The sequence below is a fragment of the Balaenoptera borealis genome (genome assembly GCF_965194805.1).
Source record: "Balaenoptera borealis genome assembly, chromosome: 3".
Classification (NCBI taxonomy): Eukaryota; Metazoa; Chordata; class Mammalia; order Artiodactyla; family Balaenopteridae; genus Balaenoptera; species Balaenoptera borealis.
The window spans coordinates 138,830,155-138,855,005 of record NC_138866.1 but is presented as its reverse complement, the minus strand read 5'-3'; the positions used below and the strand labels follow the sequence as shown (position 1 = coordinate 138,855,005).

Sequence of the window (24,851 nt, the reverse complement as noted above, 5' to 3'; positions counted from 1 at the left end):
ACAACAAGGATTTAGTGTATAGTACAGGGAACTATATTCAATATCTTGTAGTAAACTATAATGGAAAAGAATCAAAAAAAATATAGATATATACATATATATGTATATTTAAATCACTTTGCTGTACACCTGAAACTAACACAACACTGTAAATCAACTATACTTCAATTTAAAAAAAGAAGAAGAGAACAAGGTGGTGTCTTTCCAGTTCGGGGGTTTATGCTGAAATGAAGTTTGTAATTACAAACTGAAAAACAAAACAAAACTCTTTCCCTTTCTCAAAGCCTGGGCATGACCTAGGTCCCCACCTGAGGAGACTGGAACCACTGAACTTCCATCATGATGGTTTTGTGGTCTTCAGAGTGGCTGAGCTCCAAATACGGAGGGAGAAAAATGCTTCTCCCTTCTGCGTGTGACTAAATTCTCCACGTATCTCTGTCTGGCTTATAAATATTGCAGGCAGCCAGCGAGTTACTGCCTGGTTGAATGATCCCCTTTACAAGCCTCTTTCTAGGTTTTCGAGTAAAGGTTCCCCTTATTAATTTTACCAGCCAGCATTCACTTAGCATTTGCTTTGAGGCATAATTGACAAGCAGGGTGACACCCGCCTGAGAGAGAGCCATAAATCAGAAATAATTCCCAAAATTGGCTGAGGGGCTGAAGTGTTGAATAGGCAAATACAGGTAAAAATCTCTTTATTACGGCTGACAGGGACAGCAAATGTCAGCGAAGTGTTTCCTAATGTACCAGGCGAGATTAATTTGGGGGCCCTTCCTGAGCTGATGGTGTGTTGTGTGCTCTCTAACAAGACACCTCTCGGGGCTCTGAAGGAGGGGAGTGGTGGGGTTGTAACAGAAGAAGGAGCCAAGTCTTGGAAGGCAGGGAGCTCCAATTCTGCAGTATCACCCTCCTTCTGGAAAAATCACTCTTCTGCCTTACACTATATTTGCATTTTGCATCTTTAGTGGGAAAGAGCTGTAAGTCATGATCCAAAGAACTTGGCAGGATAATGAAACCAAACAACGTGTCCAAAAGGAAAGAAATAATCCACTGCATGATAACTGAAGAAACAGTTGCATGAAAAATGGGGACTTGGGAAGGTTGGACATGTATACAATTTCCTCCATTCAAAAATAATAGTATGAATTAAATTCACATCTTGGAAATGTGAATAACGCCTTGGGAAAAAAAGGATAATGCCGTTTTTTCCCCTTCTATTTCAGTTTCATGGGGATTCAAGCATAAGCCCCCCTCCAACCCAACTTCATGGACCTTCATTAAAAGGACAAAATTTGGTCATTTCGTAAACTGTCTACACAGATGCTTGTTCTGTAAATTAACAACAACAACAAAAAAAATTGCACTGCTTTTAGAAAAATTCCAGATATCTATTTAAAGATGTTTTCTAACTTATAGCTGACAGCAGCAAGATGAAAAAATAGAAAATAAGATGAAAATTATACACTGGGAAAAATTATATACCAGTTCATTCTGGGAAGTCTACACGTAGCAAAATTTTAATCCCATCCTGGAAGGTTCCCCTCCTAACAGTTCATAAAAGAGATCAGGCTAGTGAATTTAATCCGTAGATGTAGTTAAGAAGGCATATTTTTAGAAAATTAAGGAATGAAGATATTTACTAGCCAGCATCAGGAACATAACACTTCTGAGGGCCACTTTATTGGACAAGCAAAAATTATCCATATTAAAAAAATGCTGAGCAGCTCCTAAGATTAGACATCAATTCTATGCCAAACACTGTACTAGGCACCTTTCCTATTTAGTCTTCACAAACCCTGCAAGGCAGTAATTAGTATTAAATTCAGTGCAAGCAACAGAAGCTCAAAATAATAGTGATTTAAATAAGACAGGATGGTATTTCTTTGAAATAAAAATATGTAAAAGGCAAGCAGCTCAGTGTTGCCACTGAGACTCTGCTCCTCAAAATCCCACCAGATGAGCAGCCTTTCCACCCATGTGAACCTCACTCCCCTGAGGGTGTGGTCTTCTCTCCTTCACAGTCCAAGATGGCAGGTCTAGCATCTCATGTGCCTCCTGGGTGCCAAGATGAGCAAAAGATGAAGAAAGGCAAGGACGTGTGTCAGCTCTCTTCAGAAAGTTTCTGGCAAGTAGTTTCATGACATTTATATCTCATTCATCTGAAGTTAACTGCAAGAGAGTGTGGGAATTGTAGCTTTTATTCTGGGCAGGCATGCACCCAGCGAAAACCAGGGTCCCTCTGATTATAGAAGAAGACAAAAATGAATAGAGGGAGACAATGAACGATCTCTGGCATAATATTGTTTTTCCCTGTTTTACAGGTTAGAAAACAGAATCTAAGGAAGGTAAAATAACTTTCCCTAAATTAAAAAAAAAAAAAAAAAAAAGCTAGTAAGCAATTTTAGAGCCTGCATTCTTCTCATTTTGCCATAAGGCATAAAAAGGATAAAACCAACCCAATTAAATTTTTTACACTGCCAATTAAATTCAGTCCAATCCAACTAATTCTAAAAGCTCATATCTTGCTCTCACCATAAGTAAGAAACTATTTTAGGCATAAAGCACTGTGCTGGCTATGAGAGGATTTATGGAACAGAAATGTGAATGGAAATATAGACATGCTATATCTTTTTAGTATGTCTATAGATGGCAATGTGGATGAAAACATAGATACAGGCAAAATCAGAGGTTGATTCTTGGGGAAGCTGAGGAAGCTTAAGTCTCAGGACCTCTTACTTGCTTCAGCCTTCGAAAGCGCAAGGAGGGGTCCCAGCGCTGCATGACATGGTCATCTGATTTTGTGCAGAAGATATTTTAAACATAATGGGTTAAGATTTCTGTCTCTTTCTTTTTGGCTTCATCTTTTTCACATTTTTGGGTAGAACACTGCAGTGGCCCCAGTCTTTTTGGGGACCTACCTTAGAGGATGAATTGAGAATCTATTTAGTCTGGATTTATGAAGATCTATTTACATGGTTCACTGTTATTTCTATGCACAATTTATTATTAACAATTCTGGGGTAGGAATGCCTTCAAGTACACTCTGACAAGTACACTTTTACAAATAATCAAAAGTAATGAATAACATCAATACACTGGGGGAAAAAATCAGTATTAGGTGATTTGACATAAACCATTCATATTGAAAGAGCTACAAATATCACTTACCTAGAAGGAAGCAAACTGGTTAATGAGTGATGTTGAAGAGTATTTCACTTCTCAGGAAAAGTTGAAATGCCCTGAAATCTTAAAGCTCATATATAAAAAGACTTGAGAAGGATTTTCCCATGTTTGACAATAATTCTACATTTTACATGAAAATTGCCATTAATGAGAGTTGTGAATTTTTAAATATTTTTCCAAATGTTCAATAGTTTAAAACCTATAGTTTAATTTTCACCATGTTAAAAAGAAAAACTACATTTTTTCCAAAATTCTCTATAGAATGAGATATTATGAAATTAGTTATGTGAAGAGGCACTCAAAGAGTATGTAGAAAAAAATGTAAGGGAAAAGTATTACAGAGATGCCAGACTGTTAACTGGAAATTTTATTATGGTAATAATCTGGATTTTGTGATATTTGTGGCATTTGTTAAGCTTTTTAAATTTGCAATTTGTTGTGCTTCTTTTTTGTTTTAAATAAATGTTGCACTTAATACCTGATGCTGTATATTATTAATATTTTTTCTTAAAAAGGACAGTCAACATTGTGTAAGCTTCAAGGTTAATAAAACTGGTCCACTATGGGTATAATTACAAGTCACAATGTGACTCTCAGGGCCTTTGATAGCTACAGAGCAGGATGAGGATTTGCAAGTTTGGAGGATTTGGGGCAGTAATAAATTTCATTCTATGGAGATAAGAGATGGAAGAGAATATGTGGAGAAGAGAAGACCGAAACCTGTAAGACTGAGCTAAAGTGAGATGGGGAAGACCTGAGTTCTGAGAGCCTGAGAAAAAAAAAAAAATTCAGGAAGACATATTGTGAAGGGATCTAGAGACTACACTGCTGTGCCTTGCTCAGTATAAACCTCTTCTCCATCTTTCTTGCAATTCTTTTTCTAAAAATTAATTAATTAATTAATTAATTATTTAAATTTTTGGCTGTGTTGGGTCTTTGTTGCTGCGTGTGGGCTTTCTCTAGTTGTGGCGAGCAGGGGTTACTCTTCATTATGGTGCATGGGCTTCTCATTGCAGCGGCTTCTCTTGTTGCGGAGCATGGGTTCTAGGCACGCGGGCTTCAGTAGTTGTGACACACAGGCTCAGTAGTTGTGGCTTGCAGGCTCAGTAGTTGTGGCGCACGGGCTCAGTAGTTGTGGTGCACAGGCTTAGTTGCTCCACGGCATATGGGATCTTCCTGGACCAGGACTCCAACTGTGTCCTCTACATTGGCAGGCATATTCTTAACCACTGCACCACCAGAGAAGTCCCTGCAATTCTTCATTAAAATAAAAATAAATGTGGCTCACCAATGCTGTGGTGCGAGTGGACACTTTGATGAAATACAAGGGGACAAAAATAAGCAAAATCTTCAAGTTTGGTCCCTTGATAAAACTGAGAAAGAAGGAAGCCCTAGATAAAGCAGAATCAAAATCCATGTTATAGAAATGGAAAGGAAGGAAATTTGAGGGATGTGGAATAAGCTATATAGAGGAGATGATATTTCTTTCTGCCCTAAAACTTTCTTTGATAGAAATAAAGACTCAAACAAACCAAGGGAGTTTATATAAGAGGATGCAAGACATGTTTATTTCTACATGCTGCTTTCTGTTTTAGGAAAAATTAAACTCTATCATTTAGGTCTGTCAATCTGACCTCTTTACTTAGGTTTTAATCAATACTATAGTTTACTTTGACATTTTTGTACATAGCAGCATCTTAAAATTTATTTTCCTGTTATTCAGAAAATATTGCTATTATATAGAAATACCATTAATTTTTATATATTGACCTGGCATCCTGTAATATTCTGTAATTAATTCAAGGATTTGTGTTTTACTTTTTGTGGTGTCCTTAGGATTTTCTATGTAATAATTTTGTTTCCTATGAATAATGTTCTTTTAAATATGTATGCCATTTTTCCTTTTCATTGCACTTGCTCAACCTTTAGGAAAAATGAAATAAAATAGGACTTCTTACTGATGTCTTGATCTCAGTTGAAAATATTAAATGTACCACAATTAAATAAAAACTTTTCATAGATATCCCTTTATTAGATTGAGAATATTCCTAGTTTTCTGTGAGTTTTTATCATGAATGACTGTTGAATTTTGACAAGTGATTTTTTCTGCATTTATTAGATAATCATGTGATTTTTCTCCTTTGTGCTACTAATGAGGTGAATTTAACTTCTGAATGTTGAACCAACCTTGCCTTCCTGGGGCAAATCATGTTTAGACAGAATATATTTTTAAGTATTATTGTATGCTATTTCTCAATACTTTGGAGTCAGGGTTATGCTGAACTCATAAACCAAATTAAGATGGCTTCCTTCCTTCTTATTTTAAGAAAGACATTGTATTAATTGGTGACATTGTATTAATTGGTGACATTGGTATTAATTTTTCTTTAAATGTTTGAAAGAAGTTAAAATTGAAGGCATCTGGGTCTGGAGATATTTTTTGCTTGTTTCTTTGTTTTGGGGGTAGGGGAATGAGAAACTTTTAAATTTTATATTTAACATTTTAATAAATATAGAGTTTTATGGACTATTTTTGTTCTTTAAAATATATGTTGAAATCCTAACCCTTATTGTGTCTATATTTAAACATGGTGCCTCTAGGAAGTAATTAAGGTTAAATGAGGTCATAAAGATGGGGTCCTGATCTGATAGCATTAGTGCCTTTATGAGAGACACCCAAGTGCCTAATAAAGTCCATGTGATGCCATAGCAGGAAGACAGCCATATGCAAGCTAGGAAGGGAACCCTTACCAGAAACTAAGCTAGCTGACACTTTGGTTATGGACTTTTAGCCTCCAGAACTGTAAGAAAATAAATTTCTATTTTTTACTCCAGCCATCTGCAGTATTTTGTTATGGCAGCATGAGCTGGCTAACACATAGGAATATGCAAATTTTCATTTTCTTCCTGTTGACCATTTGGAAATTTGTATTTTTTAAAGTAAATTGTCAATTTTGCCTGGGCTATTAAATTTATTGGCAAAAAAATTTAAAATATCTTATTATTTTCCTTTTAATTTCTAGAAGGTCCATAGTGATGCCCTTCTTTATTTTTCTTGATATTGATAATTAGAATTGTCTCTCTTTTTACTTGATCAATCTAGCAAGCTGTTTATCTATTTTAGTCTTTTTGAAGAGCTACTTATAATTTTGATGATTTTCTTTATTGTTTCTGTTTTCTATTTCATTGATTTCTGATTTGATCTTTTATTGCTTTACTTCTACTCCCTTGGGATTTACTTTATTCTCTCTCTAGTTTCTTAAAGTGGAATTTTATTTTATTTTTTTAATAAATTTATTTATTTTATTTTTGGCTGTGTTGGTTCTTCGTTACTGCATGCAGGCTTTCCCCTAGTCGTGGCAAGCGGGGGCTACTCTTCGCTGTGGCGCACGGGCTTCTCATTGCGCTGGCTTCTCTTGTTGTGGAGCATGGTCTCTAGGTGTGCGGGCTTCAGTAGTGCAGGCTCCATAGTTGTGGCTTGTGGGCTCTAGAGCGGAGGCTCAGTAGTTGTGGCGTATGGGCTTAGTTGCTCCATGGCATGTGGGATTTTCCTGGACCAGGGCTCAAGTCTGTGTTCCCTGCATTGGCAGGCGGATTCTTAACCACTGCATCATCAGGAAAGCCCAAAGTGGAAGTTTAGATTATAAATATTTTTAATTTACTCTTCTTACTTTTAAGCATTTAAAAGTATAAATTTCCCCTAAGAGCTGCTTTAGCTACATCCCATAAATTTTGATATGTTATATTTTTATTTATCATTCAGTTAGAATAATTTCTAATTACACTTGCGGTATTTTACTTGACCCCTGAGTTATTTAGAAGTCTATTATTTAACTTCCATATGTTTTAGGTTTTCTTATCTATTTTATTGTTTCTGACTTCTAATGTAATTTCATTGATGTCAGAGAAAATAGTTTACAAGATTTCAACTTTTTTAATCTATTGAAATTTACTTTATAGCCCGGCATGTGATGTAACTTGTTGAACACTCTCTGTATAATCGAAAAAAATATCAACATGTATTTACAGTTACTGGTGTAATGTTCTATAAATGTCAATTAGGTCAAGTTTTTGATAGCATTGTTCAAATCTTGTATATATGTAATGATTTTTTGTTCAGTTTTTCTATCAATTACTGATAGAGATATATTGAAATCTCCAAATATGACTCTGAATTTATCTAGTTCTCCTTTTAGGTCTATTTTTTTTCTTCATTTATTTTGAAACTGTGATTACATGAGTATATGTTTCAGACATGAAACATGAGTGTATGTTTTACCTTTGTGAATACCTTTTTTTTTTTTAATTGGAGTATAATTGCTTTACAATGTTGTGTTAGTTTCTGCTGTACAGTAAAGTAACTCAGCTGTATGTATACATATATCGCCTCCCTCTTGGACCTCGTCTCCACCATCCCACCCATTCAGGTCATCACAGAGCACGAAGCTGAGCTCACTGTTCTATACAGCAGGTTCCCACTAGCTATCTATTTTACACATGGTAGTGTATTTATGTCAAACCTAATCTCCCAATTCATCCCACCCTCCCCTTCCCCCCATGTCCACATGTCCATTCTCTATGTTTGCATTTCTATTCCTACCTTGCAAATATGTTCATCTGTACCATTTTTCTAGATAAGCATTGATGCTTTTTTCATTATTAAATGACCCAATTTATTTCTGGTAATAATATTCCTTGTTTTCAATCTACTATGTTTGATATTAATAAAATTATACAAGCTTTCTCATAATTACTCTTCCCATGGCATATTTTTCCCCATTATTTTACTTTCAATCTATCTGTGATTTTATATGTAAAGTGCATCTCTTGTAGGGAGCATCTCATTGAGTCTTAGTTTGTATCCATTCTGAATTTAAAATTTTTTACATGGAATGCGTTACACCTATTTACATTTAATATACTTAACTATATGTCTAAATTTAAGTCAAACATTTTTCTTCTGTTTTCCTATTTGTTCCATTTTTTGTTGTTTCTTTGTTTCTCTGTTCTTGTTTTCACTTTAGATTAATATAGAAATTTAAAATATCCCATTCTATCTCTTCTATTGATTTTTTAGCTATACTTCTTTGTATTATTGTGTTTGTGGTTGCATTTGAGTTTTATGGTATGCTTTCTTAATTTATCACATTCAATCTTGAGTTAGCTTTGTACCATTCTGTGTATAATGAAGTAACCATATAACTGTGTAACTTTATTTATACTTTCTCCTACCTTTTGTGATATTTTTATCATACTGTAATTTTAAATATTGAAACCTCATAATACATTGTTATGATTTTTTTCGTTAACTAGTCTTTAAAAGAGTTTCTGACTTTTAAAGAATTTAAGAAAGTAAAGGAAGTAGTCTTTATATTTACCATTTCTCTAAGGTCCAGAGGACTGTGAGACCACAGACATGAGGCTACATGATGGTAAGACCCCAGTTAAATATCAGGAAACAGATCCTGACTAATGTGACACTGTGAGTTGGTGAAATCTTTCTGCTTTTACTCCCAGCCTCTGCTTAATTGTCTACATTCCCCTGTAAGGGAAAACTTGACTGAGAGGATTCTCTCTGCCTTTGGGCTTCTCCAGATCAGTCTGTCATGGCATCCCATAGGTTCATCAAAAAATCTGGTTGGTTTCTTCTTGTCTAAGTAAGTACTGTCCTTTCTGAAAGATTTGTTCCTCAGACCACCAGCCCAACACCTTCAGCAATTGACCCAAGGTTTGAGTTTGTCCTATATTTTTCATTTACTTAGAAAAGTTTTGTCTTTCCAGAGTTTAGTTCTTTTGGATTTCATTGTGTCCACAGATCTTTGATGATATTTATAAAAAGTATGTGTTGTTTGTTGTTGTCTTTTAATTGTTGTTCATTTGGTGATTTCTTGTTATTTTCTTGGGAGTTAAAGTCTTTCATTTCTTTCTATATCCTAAGCAAAAGTGGGAGATTCTAGATTGTCTCACTCGTTTCTTCCTTCATTCATTCTTTGATTCCTTCCTCCCTTCCTTCCTTTCCTTTTTAATATATAAAATAGATTTCTCTGCACCCCATGATTCACAATTCAAGATTAACCAATGCTTTAAAGCTCAGTTTAAGGTTCCCTTCTCCGTGAAAATCTTTTGCAAATATACACATACATGTCCACCTCTGACAGAATCTTATTTAGCAGCGTTATCATTCTTTTGGCATTTATGTAGACAGTTTTTCATGGTTAATTATTTTTTAAGAGTTTTTTAATTAAGAGTTCTTAGTCAAGAAGTGTTCCCATCCCAACAGAGTTCTACTTCCTTGAACGTAGGGGCCATGTTTTTTCTTTGTTCGTTTGTTGTTGTTGTTATTTTATTTTTTTAATTCATTGCAGCTCAAGAGCCAGCAGAGTAACCATGAATTTGTTTGAAGATAACAGTACCCATAATTATGACAACAATTCTCTTGTCCGAGATTGCAGGAAATAAGAGATACGAAGTTGTCTTTTCCACATAATAAATCTTCGTTGGCACAATAAAAGATGTAATGAAGCACTCTCCAAATACACATATGCTTACTGTGTATACATTATTATAACATAAACATGAGTATCTTTAAACATAAAGTCAGGATGTCTGACTCTGACAAATATAAATATACTCAAATGTGTAGATAACCTTATATGCTGTGACCATTTATTTTATTCTGGGTACAAGTGTTTAATATAGGCTTTAAGAATTTACAGATTATGATAAAAAACATAAAATTATGGTGAAAAATATATTTAGGAAATTAAATTTAGGAAATTTAGGAAATTAAATTAATTTAGGAAATTAAATCCTCATTATAAACATATTAAGAAAAATTTTAGTCATGAAAATATTGTTTAAAAATTCAGAACACAATTCAGTGTGTCTTTCTTTGAAAACAAATCTCTACTTCTCAGATGCCCCTCCTTTTGGTATCCAGCATACTTGTAATGATTCTTCTTCAAATTCAGAAGTATTATGAAAACATTGTTTATGAGAATGATGTTCATGAATGATGGCCATAAATTAGAACATTATGTTACATTCTTAATATATATAGTTACACAGGCATTACTTGAGAAATGTAGAGTAGAATTTTGAGTTAAGAGATAGTATTTTATATAGCAAAATTATCTACAGATGCTATATAAAAATTACTTAGTGCAATAGAGGGGGCAAAATACAGAGAAAATTACTTGAGTGGATCCATAATCAAAGGCCATTAACTGGGATTTGCATCCGGGCAAATTTTTGACAGTCAAGATTTATAATCCAAGTTTCTGGTGGTCATTTTCCATGTCATGATTAAAACTTTGAATAAGTCACCTTAAGGTGGGGTAGCTTCATGGCTTACTTTAACTTCAGAGATTCACCAGGCCCTACTTCTTGTTCATTTCCCTTGTACTCTAGAGTGTCCCTGGATCTGTTCCCCTGTAGAGAGTGTCCTCCTTCATCATTCTTTTTCTCTCCTGTCTCCCTATTTGGTTCTTTAAGGTAAAAAAGAACAGAAAGTTGTGAGACTTATAAAAGACTCAAAAAGGCAAATTTATTGGTTAAACATTGGGCTTAAAGAGTCTGCTCCTAAAGAAAGTTAAAGAATTTTAATTAGAGTTTGAAAAACAAACCCAAGAAATTCACTCACCACACTGAAAATAAGTAAAAGTAAAATCTTTCATTTATGTCTTTCACATTACATTGTGCAATGTTACTTAAGGACATGAGGAATATCTTACTCATTCTTGCATCTCCAGCAGCTCACCAAGGTCATGGCTAAATATTGGCTAAATTAACTAAAACAAAACAAAACAAAACAAAAAGGGAAGGAAGGAGGCAAAGTTAATTTAATTTAATGATAAATTAAACAACTTGGATTTTAAAATCATTTTAGTCTGAATCCTAGGACAAAACAATCATATATTTAATTTAAAATGTTTCTTGATTTTTTTTTCAATTTATCACTCACCCTTTTACAAACTCTTTCAGATCTTGGTTGAATCCCTCACTTATTTGACTTGTCTCATATGTGAATTTTCCTGTACTCTTTAGATACAAATCTGCAAACATTGTATGGATTGAATACTGACTGGCATTTGTTTCTCCTTAGAAGCTGCCAATCATTGCCTCCCCACATACTCCCTCCTCTCAGGGAGTCCATCTTTATCCAGGGACTCTCCCAGGTAGTTGGTCTTACTCATCCATGTTTATTCTAGGAAACAGACCTCATCCAAACTGGTTAAATGATAACAGAAATGTCCAAAAGTAGAGTAGGCTTTAAAGTTAGTTAGAAATCTCAGTGATGGCACTACAGAACCTCTTATCTGTTTGATCTGATTTATGTAGAATCAGCTTCCTCCGTGATTTCAAGATGGCAGTCAAGAACTCTTAGAGAAACATACTTTTTCTTCTACAGTGAGAGAGAGAGAGAGAGAAATCTGGATTTGAGTTGATTCAAAAACAAGAGAGAAGTTAGGAAGTTGAAAGAGTAAGTATGGACAAAACTTTTGAAGAGTTTTCTCTAAAGGGAACAGAGTAATAGAGTGATAATTGGAGGGAGATGTGGAGTAAAGGGGGAATAAGAGAGTGTGTGGGATATTAAAATTATGATGATGGTGGTGATGATTTTTCCAGAAGGTTGGGCCAAAAATAACTGTTTGAGCATGTTTTTCCATGTTTACTCACCATTTGTATCTCTTTTTCTGTGATGTACTTGTTCTTTGCCTATTTTATTAGGTTATATGTCTTCACATATTCTTGATTCTAAGTCTTTTTTTCTACATATATTGCAAATATTTCCCCAAAACTGTCACAATTTAAAACTGGTATGTTACTGCAGAAGAGGTTCAAGAATGAAATCAAATGGTTATCCTCTGAGAGGATTCAAACCTGGTCTAGAGTTTATAATATATTTTAAACATTATGATACTAAAACTTTGCAGAACACCATTCAAATATCTTAAATATTAGAACACTAAAATACTAGCCACTATTTGTTAAGGGTATCACTAACACCAGGCACTGTGCTTAAGAGTTGCATACGTGACCTTATGTAATTTTCATAATCCTATGAATTAAATATGGTAATTTGTATTTCACTGATGAAAGATTGAGCTTCAGAGTGTTTAAGTTCATCACCTAAGGTTACACATTATTGACAGGAAAGAGTCCAAATCTGAACCCTGGTCTGACTCCAAATCACTATTCTAAACCTTTTAAGGTAACTTCCAAAATCAATGATCATTAGAATTTAAATTGACCTTGAAGATCTCTTAACACAGCTACCTGAAGAGGCAGTATAGGGTGGATGTTAAAAGTGTGGAGCTGAATCTTGGCTATGCCTTTTAGTAGCAATTTTCTGGGGCTTCATTTTTCTTATCTGTATGAAAAGAAGAATATCATCAATCTCTTACTGTAGTTATTGGGATATATATGATGATAAAGAAGCATTGGCATACAGTAAGAACTCAGTAACTATCACCTATTATTATTATTACTATGATTATTATTACTTTTTCTCCCCACCTGACACCCAAATCTCTTTGTCAATAGGTCCAACAAATGATTACCCAGTCCTGAGAGATCAATCTCTCCTGCTAAAGTTAACTCATTACCTCTTATAGAGGTCTGTTCTATTTTTGGAAAGTTCTAGTTATTGGAATATTCTTTCTTATAATCAGATGAAAGTTGCCCTTCTTGAAATTGTTTTAACAAGACTTTCTAGAATTACATACAACAGAAAACTAAACTTTTGAAGATCATTATTATTATGTCTCTGTAAGTTGTCTACTAACCAAGAAAAAAGTCATCAGTGTTCCTCTTAAACTTCTGAACAGAACCCTCTTCTATAGGTGTGACTGAGACAGCCACAGGTAAACAGGATTATTTTCTTCCCTGCTTTGAGTCATCTATTATGTGGCCATGCCCACTTTGCTTACTTATGCAGCCATACTGTACAGCTGACACATATGCTACTTGGACTCATACTATCCTGATTTAACTGAGGTTTTAGACTCAAATGTAGAGTTTATATTTGACTGAAAAACTCAAGTACCTGGAGTAACTGGCTGTTTCCGAGATATTGTTTCCCTATTCTTATAGTATAATTAATTTCTCAAATATAATATAAATCAAATGTTTAAACTGGTGCTTAATAACAAAAACCATGGAACTATTCCTTAATAGCTTTTTAAAAAAGGATTTTCATTAATTCCATCTACTTCTTTAGAATTGTCACCTGTGCACACGCTACATATGAAACTGCAATATCATTTGATTATATCTACATACTGCCATGTTTCTAGAAACTGCTTGATTTCATTTCTTATTTCTTCCCATTAGCCTAATAAATAATCATGAACAGTCCTTCCTCCTCCTCCTCCTCCTCCTTCCTCATTCTCCCTATGCCTTACATGTGCCATAAAATTCATTCTCCTTGACCTTGCTATGTAAGGGGTTGCCTGATTCCTGTTTCTACTTCCTTCCCTTTCTCCCTTCCTTCCTTCTTTCCTTCCTTCTTTTCTTCCTTCCTTCCTTCCATCCTTTCTTTTTTTTTCTATAAATCTTGGTTTAAATGAGGTCAGAGATTTTTTTGTTATATGGGGCAATTAATATGTGAGAGAGGAAAACGTAGAGGAAGGTGTTGGCACATGACATGGTAGATAATTCAACCCAAGTCATCATCCCACAGCATGAATAATGAAAAACTCACCCTCCTGGCACTACTTAATAAACTGTATCTTCTAAGTATTTACAAGTCAATAGTCAGTCATGCATCCCTGTATCTTATTGTCATTGTTAGTTTTTTAGTATTCACATACCATTCCTCTTCTAACAAAAATACTTTTAGATGCTTGCACTAAAAGAATTATGCAATCTGACCGAACCATTGTCACAGAATCAATATAAAATCAAGTGATGGGGAAGGATGTTGTTCAAAGATACACGTACAATTGCATTAATAACCTCAATGGCTGCTTTTCCTTCTTCTTCAAACACTTCCACTTATCCTACGAGAATTCCCACTCTGTCCAGAAAATTTTCCTCTATCTCTGCTTGTCAGAAAATTTTCTCCTTCCTTGACTTTACTCAGTGGTTTTCAACTGAGAGTTCATGTTAAAATCATAGAGAGAGCTAGGGAAAACCCGACATCCTGTAATCCACCTCAATCCAATTGAATCAATTTGTAGAAAGGAACTGGTCCTTGAGGATACTGCTCCCTCTGCAGCCCCCAAAAGAAGAGGATGATTTATACTTATTTCCCAAATTCTTCAGGGTCAGAACTGTGGTCACTATTCTTGATCCCCATTATCTCTTTTGACAATAATTTCCTTGTGCTTTTATAAAAATTCTTACACTGATTCTGTATCCTCTCCTCTTTTATCTACAGATGTCTTTATCTTGTCCTCTAATTCATAAAGATTTTGGAATCTAATAGTTTTTCTTTCCAGCCCTAATTTTATTATCATTCTCAAAAATATAGTGTGATGAATATAATAACAGGTTCTGGAACCTGGGTTGGAGTCCCAGCTCTGCCATTACTAATCGTGTTGCCATGGGAAGATTATTTAAACTCTCTTTGCCATGAGATGGAGAAGGTACTAGGAGTGAGTGGTACCTCTCAGTGTTAGGATTCAGTGAGCCACCATGTTTGTTTCTCTGGGTTATCGCCCATATTATGCTTTGCTTGCATGATAGTTATAAACCTCTCATTGACACCCTATCAGAATTCTCACCCCTCCTCTAGTCAACTACCTTTCAGTTATCTTTCACAAATACAAATCTAATCATGTGACTTCCTTACTAAAATTCCCCTACCTTACTATTGCCTGTAACATACAATATAATTTTCTATAAGCAACATATAAACCATTCACTGAGCTGGTTTCCAACAAATCTTCCTATGGTGTCTTCCTTCACTTAATGTTTTCCCCCTTTTCCTTCTTTCTCACTCTGGTCATGTATATTATGGATTCCATAGATATAGCTTCATGTTTTTATCCAATATACACTGATCAAACTAGAAATACGTGGGCATGTTTCCTTGGATATGTTTTGCAAGCTTTCTAAGCTTTAATATCCTCAGCTATAAAATTAGAATAATAATAATACTTACCTTGAGAGATTCTGTAAGCATTAGATGTATTTACAGATCCATACACATTTACATACATACCTATATATTTACAGAAACATATCCAGATACGTTTACAGGAGACATATACCCATGATATGGGCTGAAAAAATATCAGTAGCTGCTTTGAATTTTGTCATCAATATTGTTGCTTTTATTCTCATTATTAGTAATGTCATTATTGTAGCGCCTCTGTAAAGCTTGTTCTGTGTCCCCTTCTACTTATTCTCTGGGTCCCCCAACCCTTCGTATCTATGGCTATGATAACTTTTTGTCCCCTGGGTTGTGACTGCTGTGTTTTATAACCACCATCCCACTAACATAGGATCATTTTGAGAGCACATCCCATCCAGGATCTGCTCCTTGGAAAGAAAATAGTCCCTTGATCAGATTCACCAAGCGCTCACTTCAAAGAATTGTATACACCTCAGGGTCATCAGGAAGAGTGTGAATTACCTGACACTGGAGAACCTGACACTGACAGGCTTTCTGCTGTGGCTCAGCTTTCTGTAAAAACAGGAAAACTGCCTCCTGAAAATGTCGATGCCCCTTCTCTGTGCAACCCTCCCTCTGCATGCAAACCTCCCTAATTTTGCCATATCCAAAGGATTCTTTCTTCTAAACTCTCCCAAACTGTGTTTATTTCTCATTGAAAACCTCTCTCCCTGCCCCTCTTTGTCTCTCTCTTTCTCTTCCTGCCTCTGTCTCTCTCCAGTTTTTCTCTCTTTTCGCCCTCCCCCCTCACTTCCGTCAGTTTTGACCTTTTCTATATCGTCATCTCAACACTCAGAGGGCCCCCGTCTCCTCCTCATCCTGCACTGGTAGTCAGACCACCTCTCTCTTCTCACTCATTCTCTGCCTGATAATAGTCCAGCAGTGAAGATCTGATTTAGAATCCATACATTAGAAAAGGCATGAAAAAATAAATGCATGGATTTTTATCCCTGGCGCATGACAATTACTGCAAGTCATTTCCACGAAGCATAGAGAAGAAAAACAAGAATGTTATAGCTTGGGAAAGCCAGTGTCCATACAGCCTTGAGAGGCCAGGGTTCCCGACCTGTCCTGAGAAGGTTTTATCAGGGGGCTCGGTCAGACCCACTAAAGGGCAATTTCTCTTTCTTAGTATTAACCCTCAGCTGGGAGTTAGTTCAGGCAAGGCCTTGCTCTTCACAAACACTCCAGGATAAGGTGATAAGAAGATTACAAGTAAAGCCTCTTTTTAGCTATTCTACATCTCCTGTCAGACAGAGCAAGTTAAATTACAGCGCAGGCCACAAATACATTGATCATCCACTCGGCTTGTACTACCCAGGGTTTTAAAGAACCATGCCGAGGATAAGTGAAGTCATCTCAGCCAGGTTTATTTTAGCAAGGAGGGTTAACCAAGTTCAAAGAGGTGAAGGACTGGGAGGGGTTCCTAACTCCCCAATGCTGAGTTCGATTTATGTGTGATCTTCATCAGTGAATATTTCCTTACGGCTCAGGAGAGGTGTTGAGAGAACACACGGATGATGCCATAGCCCCTCCGGTTAAATGGCTTACATGTGTCTCTATCAGTCCCCGGCCCCTCCCTCGGCTTGGAAAGCCAGGCTCAAAACACAGAGAACATTGCTAAAACTGGCATTTATCCTATTTAGAGTTTGTATATCAGTGTTCAAGATGCAACATCAGTTAAGTCTTATTACATTTTAGGGACCCTGTTCTGATTTATGCATAAGATATAAAGTTAGTTTTTGTCTGTTTGATTATTTGGACAAGATGCTCTCTTGTAAAAAGCTTCAATTACCTTCGTTCAGCTTATAAAACCTACCATGTAGTTTAACAAAGATATAAATTCTTTGAATGGCTTTGAGAGTTCAGTCTTCATAGAAATACCATAGGCCATTTTGAGGCTAAAACAGAAAAAAAGATAAATTATCAGAAACACTTAAAAATTCTATGCATGACACTCTTCTTTATTAAAAAGACCCATTGTAAATTGGAAAGTTCTGAAGTCTTTGTGGTGAGGGAGAATGAATTATAATGACATCACTGGGTCGTGAACTAGGCCCACTGGCTACTTTCCAGAATGAAATTGACTAGGAGAGATCAGATGAGCCCATTTGTAACCATCCGGGATGCAGCCAGGGAATCGAGGTTCCAGCCCCCTATTTAGGACACACTTCCTCTTCCTCTTCGTCATCAAATACCATTGCAATTTCCCAGGCAAGGTTTCTAGCTTAGCAGTGTATTTCCATCCATATTCTAAAGAACACCCCGAAAGTTCTTTGTACTCATTTTCAGTGAAAGGCCTCATGAAAAATATTAACATGTCAACATCTGGCTGACACCTTTGGTACATTTTCATCATGTTGCTGATGGGAAGCATTTTGCCTTCAAATAAGCATAATTTTCCAGTCTTTTCCATCTCCTTTTTTGTCTCTCTCCCAGCATAATAAATGGTGTCTGAAGCCTAAGAGAAACTCATTCCTGTTAACAGATCATTTGTAAACCTTTAAGGGCAGCTGGTGAGAAAGGGGCATTTTTTTCTTCTGTCTTAACTTTCCTGGTTGTCTCTCTAAATGCAAAATGACACCTCATTCAAAGCTTTCTGGTGTCATCTTAATCTCCCTTATTTTACACTTTCTACCATTTTGATATTGCTATAGACTGCATGGAGGCTTTTTACCTAATACTGTAATACCTATTATCTGAGGCATTTAGGTATATAGGCTCTTGCCAGCTAAGAATAATGCAGATCAATTGGATGTTAGCAGTCCAATAAAGTCAGATAGTATATATATTTTTTCAACATAGAAAAAAAGATGTCTACCTACCTGACCTTAAAGCCAGCACATTTCAATATTAATATATTTTATGCATGCACGTGATAATGTTTTACCATTCTTATGGATATGTAGGGAAGTCTCATTTTTCTCAGTGGAGGATTATTACCTACTCTGAGGGGGCTATGATTATAGATACTTGCTAAGACAAGAATAATTGACCATAAAAAACCTTTCATATTCCCACAATTATTTTTGCATTGACTAAAAGTGTCAAGAAAATCTGATTTTATTAGTTGGCCCCTAATCTGGACTCCACTTAATTTTTTATCTGGCTTTTTCCCCCAATATGTTTTTAGTCTGGGAGAGTTGGCAATTGTACAAAAGAACAATTTGTTACAGAACCTTTACTGAATGGAAGTTTTATAATCCAAGCATAACATCAAGTATCAAATAAAATAAAAATGTATGAGATCAGCAAAGGGGACATGCTCCAAGGTAAGGAACTGATCTAGGGCCTAGAAAAAAAGAAGTTTAAATCAGAATTTGACAGCTCAGCTATGAAGTAAGGCTGTGGAACAAAGGGTCAGATGCAGCTTTGACCCCTCATTCCCCTCCACCCACCAAGAGATCAGATCCCGTCAGCACTGAGCCTATTTCCAGTAAGAAGCAAGGAGCGGAATTGTGCTTGTTAAGAAGCAGTGTGGACATATCTAAAGGACACTGGAGGGGAAGAGGGAGGAAGTATATTGCCTCTTCAGGGGGCAGGGGATGCTGTGGACGGGAGGAGTAGCAGTGACATGGTACCCACTTGACTCTCAAAAACAAAATCCACCCTGGTTACCACAGTGCTTCTTTTCATGACTTTCTCTTCAAAATATTAGAGACAAGGACAAATCAGTGATTACAAGTGGACATCGTGGTCAAAAGCATGACTGCTTCTGAAAAGAACTCAGATGAAGAGGAGGACAAGTGTTACACTGTCACTGTTAATGGGTGGAGGACCTTGGCAACTCCTTTCTAGGACTAGCATTCTGATTTTGGAGATCCTAGAGGCATAGAGGCGTTGGCTTTTCAGGTAGTAGAGGATGCAGCGGACAGGAAAAGTGGAAGTGACATGGCATCCATTTTACCCTTGCAAATAAATCCTTCCTGGCTTTCATATACATATGGGTGGGTGTAGACTTTACTTTATGACTAATCTAACTCTATAAAACTTAAATTTTTATATTTTCCTGAAGTCAGTAAGCATGGTATACAACTGAAAATGAGACTCATGGGTACCCCACACTCTCAAGTCACCAGTGAGCCAACTACAGATGGGGCCAGACATTTCCCCCAGGTGATGTGAGTGGAATCTGCTACCATCAACCATACCTCATTCAACTCAACCTCACACCTCATTCCCAGTCTACTGATGGAGGAAATCATGGAGCAGAAAATCTCTCAGCTCTGTGAAGAGTGCAGGCTCATAGGGAGAGGCTATTTTCTCCCCATTCCTAAAATAACTGGTTGCAGGATGGGAGATTCAAGGGGATAACTTGTAGAACCTAGAGGTGCCTGTGAGAAAGGGAACTGACTTATTATGCTTTAGCTGGGTGTTTGCTGGAACCAAGAAACCATAGCATATCCTAATGCTGCCGTGACCAAGTGGAAGAATACGGTGAAGGAGATTCTGTGTGACCTAAACAAGTGCCTACTTGTGTTTTAGGGCAAAATGCCCATAGAGACTGGACTCAAAGTTGGTCAAAAGAGGTCTTCAAAGGGAGGAAGTCCACTAGGAAGGAGATTAAAGAGGCTAGGAGAGTGGGGCTTGCTGGAACTGTGATGTAGTGTGCCTGGGAAGAAGACAGAGCCACTGCCCCCACCCTAAGTGGCCTTCCTGCCCCCAGAGGGTGAAAAGGGGACTCAGTGGTTCCATCTCCAAGTGAGCAAGCACTGAAACTAAAGAGGGGTCAGGAGACTTAGGGCTGCCCAGGAGGCTAATTGGCCAATGGAGAAGCAGGCTAAGAACTTCTGGGGACATCAAGGGAACAGGTAAGTTCCTCAGAAAGATGCTTTGAGGTTAAACTACACACCTCAGGGAGAAAGAGTGCATCATGAGTGGTGGTTACTAGTTGCAAAGAGAATCACTGAAGCCAAGGACCATGCCCCAATCTGACTTTTCTACCAATTTAGATAAATCCTTCCTCCTTTAACTTCTTCCCCATTATCCTCCATCTAACACCAGAAAGTCAATCAAGGACAGGGGAAGTGAAATATGCATTTCATTCTTCTTGATCAGGTCAGATCAGGAAGGCCAGAAGAGCTTGACTAAGAAGAGGGAGAATAATGAGAGTGTCAAGGAAAACGCTTGCCTCCGTTTTCCAATCCAAGCAGCCATGATCAAGTCTGTCATGGGGTCAGCTGGGGGAAAGAGGAGAAGAAATTTGAATCCAATATGAGATTCTAGTTTTAAAATAGGCTAAACGGAGTTTTAATATCTGAGAAGGAAAGTTATAGAGGCCTGCCAAGTTATTTTTAAAGAATGGAAAAGGGAGGTTTTGGCATAGCATGGTTGAAGATCAGGATTAGAAAACAAAGTAAAACAACAACAAAAAGGACCCATTTTGTTTCTTACCCAATTTAAGGTTATTTGATAAACCAGTTTTACTGCTAAGGCGTTCATTGTACTCTCTGTCTATCTGACCAAAATAATCACCTTCTGACCTGCTTAATAATTTAACATAAGCAACAGGAACACCTAAAGAGATTGTTAAGGGGTTATCTGTCATATAAGTAGCTGTTGATGATTCCAAAGCAAACCATGACTGCTTTGTCAAATTTAATTACATACGTAGGAAGAAAGTTCCTTGCTTCCCTAGAACCTTATTTATTTGGGAGCATTCACTGCCATTTCTGGCAGCCACTTCCAATCGTAAGGTTTCATTTAAGAGAGACAATTGTAAGAACCATTTATAAATAAACACATACCACTGATTTCACCCTCAGAATAGATAAGAAATACCTTACTTTATGCATCCCACTGTCGCTTTTGGTACCTCAGGGAATGAAAAGACAACATAGTGATTTCATCTTATATTATTGAAGGAATAAACATGTAAAATAGATACTGCAGGTTAATTAGCAGAAGTTTCCTATGGTGATTCATCATTTCATTTTCAAGACTCCACAAATTTGGTGGGTATAAACACAGCAACTATAATGAAAGAACAAGGGGCTGTCCGTTTAATATTCCAGAACAATTGGTTATACTGGTAGCTATCAACCAACCACTTTTATTTTCCATCTATTTCTTACTGAACTCAACCCTGAGCTCACAGTCCAGAGCAGCTTTCATTTCCATTTCTGTGTAGAGGGCTCTACTTACTTTGGCTTGTGGGCTCAGGCACCTAGACCAGCCTGGATTCCTGAAATGAAGGCATCCGTGGCTTCCCTAGTCTTTGGCTTGTATTCATTTAGTATTTCGAAAGATGAACATGATTTTGATGTACTGTGCCCTGTATCTTATCCTTTGAGTCATCTTTTTCTCACTCTTTGACCTCGATGCTTGACTTCTTTTGTCCTAAATCACAGCCTCAAGACTGGACCATAACAAAACAGAGTAAAGTGACTGTAGTTTTCACTGCACAGCATAGCACGGTAAGTCATCTTCAACAGATCCTATAGGAAACACTCCTAATAGCTCAAATATCCTGAAGTTAATTCACTTGCAGAGTCATTCCATCCTCTTTCAGTTGACCTCAGTGACAACTAGACTAATGTCAGGAAGACACCTTGTTCACCTCTCCTTCCTCCTAGGAAGCCATCACCTGATAGAGCCCATAGGTTGGAGAAGATACCATGTAGTTATAACCAAAAGTGTTATTAACCTTGACCAAGAGTGAGAACCATAGAGTCCCAGACTCAGACTTTAGAGCTGGATAGACTGGGCTCCAAATCCTGGCTCTACCTTTTTCCAATGCGTAGACTTAGGCAAGTCACTTAAAGTCTCTGCACCTTCTTTGTAAAATGGAAAAAATAATATTTCCTCAATCAAGTGGATTAATGAGGTGACATAGATCATAAAAGCCCAGGTTAGATAGCAAACTGCTCTCGATTCATGTCCAGGGTCACCACTAATCAGGTGTGATCCACGGGCATTGAGTTCTCTATATTTCAGTTTCATCATCTATTTAATGAGGACGCTAACAGTAACCAAGTCATTGAAACGCTTTGGATATGAATTTAGTTACTATTGACAAAGTGTTTAGAAAGTGCCTGGCCATGGTTAATGCTCAATAAGTGTAAGCCATTATGAATGATATTATTGTAATATACTATTACTTGTGTCACTACCCATAATAATCAAAATAATGAGGTGATATTAAGAATCTTCTTAGCAGGCTTGACTTGGAGCCAACCAAAAGTCATTAGTTTACTGAAGGGGGTCTAAAACCAAAAGACTGAGAAACAAAATGTCCCTAAATTGTCCCCATAACCACTCAAGATCCCAGCCACTTTCCATCTCTGCTGGCAACTTAGCAAATCACATCTTATGGGGGTTTCTTGTCGGGCCCCAGCCTCTGCCTGAGGACCTCTAAGTTGGGTGAGTAGTAAAGAGGAGATACCTCTTTTTTTCTATTCTAGAAGAATCAGTGGTATTAGCAGAAATCCGCAGGTTTTGCAGGAGCAAAACCAGTTCAGTCAAGTTTCCTGGGTGATGGGGAAGGTATAGCACATCTATCAATGCTTACTATACATCAAGCTGTATAAGAAAAAAGGCAAGCCTCTTTTCCCCCATGTGAAGTCTGTAGATAAAATGACCAAGAACCCCAACATGATGAGAGAGTGAATGTGAAATACACTGGCTTTCATTCTTCAAAAAATAAAAAAAAAGAAAACATATATATATATAGTTTTAAGTTGAAGGCACTGTGGAGAATACCAGGCTAAAGCAGTCTCTGGTTTCTCTAGTGTGTAATGAAAGTAAAATAAGTACACAAACATCTCTAATGCAAAGCAGGAAGTAGTAAATGTCAAAGAAATCCACAGATGTGGCGCAATTAAAGTGCTAAGGCAGTAGAGAGGGCTTCCTGTATAAGGGACCGGACAGAGCTCTGCATCAGAAGTGACATTTGAATAATTTTAGGTTCTGTTAAGGACTCTTATGCCAACCACCAACCCCTACCCCACCACCAATGGACCAAGCATTAACCCATGCCCTGAATGTCCCTTTTCCTTTCTCTGCCTGGCAAGCATGTACTCATCTTATAAGACCCACCTCAAGGTTTATTCCTCTGATGCACCTCTCCAAATAGATTTGGCCCTCCCTTATTTGGGAACACACACAACTTTGTGTCCACTTCTCTTCCTTTGACATTTTAACTCATTACTCTGCTACACTTCCAGTCTTTCAATCCTCAGTGCCCAGGGATACAAAACTTTGTGGAATGATTGAACTTTAGTTTTTATAATGAAGAAACTTCCTGAAGAAAATGAAGATCCTGCCATCTATGAAAAGGAAAAGCATGGAAGAAAGGAGCTCCTGGTGTGTGATTGCCTGATGATACATGATTTGATTTAATCGTCATGATCCAAATATTCCCAGTTAACATCATTATCTCCTTTGGCTCTTGTGGAAACAGGTTCAGAGAAATTCAAGGACTTATCCAAAGTCACAGAGCTGTTAAACTGAGTAGCTGGGATTCGAACCCAGGTGGTTTTCTTCACTGTGTGATGTTCTCGAATGAGGAGATACATCAGCAGAGTGACATAGATGCACCACCTCTGAGGGTTACTCGATATGAAAAAGTCAATAGTCACTTTGACAAACTCTAAAATGGGTGCTTCCTACCACCCCCCAAAACCACCATGGAGTTTGCTCTTTAAAAAAAATTTGCCTACCTGGAATAAATGCATCTGTTCCTGAGAAAGGGAAATCAGGGTTTTTTTTTTCTTGCCCTCTTCCTCCATCTCTTCTTCAGTTTCTATATCTCTCTCTCCCTCTCTCTCTCTCTCTTCTTGATGTAGAGGAGGATTAACTCCCTCAGGTGAAGATGGTGGTGATGAGAATGATGATGATGATGATGATGATGATGGTGATTGGGTCAAGCTGATGCTAGGATATTGGTTTATTCCCTAAAGGGTCTGCCCTGGGCTTTGGTTGCTAGGATGGTACAAGATTGAAATTTAATTTCAATTTTTTGATATCATAGGAAATAAAACAAGCTGACTATTTTGTTTAAAAATTGTTTCTATAAGGAAAAATCAGAAATGAACAAAATGATTTACGTGCAAAATTAGACATCATTTATAATTTTTAAAACTAGAAAAACTAAAGAACTAGAAAAAATTCAATGTTCAATGATAAGAGTTTAATAAATTAATATAATCTATACATATGGAATATTCTATATTTATTCAAAATATGTTTACAAAGAGAACATGAGATAAAATGTTGTGATATGTTATTAATTCAGACATCAGATTACAAAAAATATCTAATTTTAATTAAACACTATATATATGTACATATTTGAAGAAAAGATAATTAGAAAAACATTAACAGTAGCTAGCTCTGTCTGATTGTATAACTGGTGATTCCTTTACAGTTTCCTAATTCTACCAGTAACATGGAATTCTTTTGTAATCAGGAAATAAATTCAGGTTTGATAAATGCTTGTCAAGCGCATGGAATTTCATCTTGCAATTCCTCCTAGAAAAAAAAAAAATTTAATATTTTTTTGGCATTTATTGCTTCATCCCAAACACTGTTTCCAGGAAGGAATCTC

General features: G+C 36.7%; 1 long non-coding RNA gene across 2 annotated transcripts in view; it reads right to left on the bottom strand.

The window, feature by feature from the left end:
* Positions 1-5,341: 5,341 nt before the first annotated feature.
* LOC309626426 overlaps positions 5,342-24,851 on the bottom strand; it is a 51,392-nt gene continuing 31,882 nt past the window's right edge. For both annotated transcript variants that reach the window (XR_014243181.1, XR_014243182.1), the window contains exon 5: positions 5,342-24,775. This is a non-coding gene — a long non-coding RNA (uncharacterized lncRNA). The remainder of the gene's footprint in view (positions 24,776-24,851) is intronic.